At 43.2% G+C, this 981-nt stretch overlaps 1 protein-coding gene across 2 annotated transcripts in view; it reads left to right on the plus strand.

The window, feature by feature from the left end:
* Positions 1-981, plus strand: part of TNNT2 (troponin T2, cardiac type) — a 31557-nt gene that overhangs the window by 28071 nt on the left and 2505 nt on the right. The window lies entirely within an intron of this gene.

A 981-nucleotide genomic window follows, 5' to 3' on the forward strand; every position in this document is an offset into this window, starting at 1 on the left:
CGGGCTGAAGTTGGGTGATGCCCAGGAAGAATTCAGTAAATGGGGCCACTGCCCTCTTCAACTGGAGCTCACTTGCATTGACAGGCACACGTACACAGACATGTGATTTCAGAACTTCCACCCAGCAGAGAAGACACATTAAGGTAGTGCAGAATGACCAGAAAGCAGGATGCCTCAAATAGGGGGTGAAGTCAAATGTATGTTAAAAATGAAGTGTTGTGAATCACTGCCACTAGTCAATCACCCAAGAACTCGGAGCTTCTTTCTGGCTATGGCTGTGGGAATATATTTCTGACCTCCATAAGCAGTGGGAGCAGCCTAGGCTCAGTTCTTCTACCCCTTGGCCTCAGTTTTCTCCTCTCTAAAATGGAGGAATTGGATTAGTTGACTTCTCAGGTCACTTTCCAGCTCTAACATTCCATGCCAATGTCTTTTCCCTTGGATGCTGGTAAGTGATTTGAATGAACCAGGCTGTTTGCACAGCCTTGTCTATCAACAAATTAACAAGACTCTACTATGTACCAGATAGTGTGCTAGGTGGCTAGGGTACAAAGACAGAAATGGGACAATCTCTTCTCATAAGGAGTTTACATTTTTATCAGAGGAGATATAAGTACAAACGTATACAAAATAAATTCAATCATTTTTTTCCAGGGAAAGCCTCAAGTAGCTTGGAGGATCAGGAAAGGCTTTATGTAGAAGACAGCCCTTGAGATAAACTATGAAGGAAATTAGGGATTCCCAGAAGTGAAAGGGAAGATTAGGCTTAGTGCTTCTGATCTCAAGAAATTTCCCAGACACCTGAATCAGTCTGAGTTCTTGGGGTCAGACAACTCTGGAACCAACTTCTCTTACCACCACCACCCCCAACTCCTACCCTTTCAGAACTTTGTGTTCACACACTTAGAAACTTCCCTATCAAGTAAATTACGAGGGTATAATGGTGTGCTGAACCTGATTGTTAAATTTCCAGTTTGAGCA

This window comes from Vombatus ursinus, unplaced genomic scaffold (genome assembly GCF_900497805.2).
Source record: "Vombatus ursinus unplaced genomic scaffold, bare-nosed wombat genome assembly UNPS02014909.1, whole genome shotgun sequence".
In the NCBI taxonomy this organism is placed as follows: domain Eukaryota; kingdom Metazoa; phylum Chordata; class Mammalia; order Diprotodontia; family Vombatidae; genus Vombatus; species Vombatus ursinus.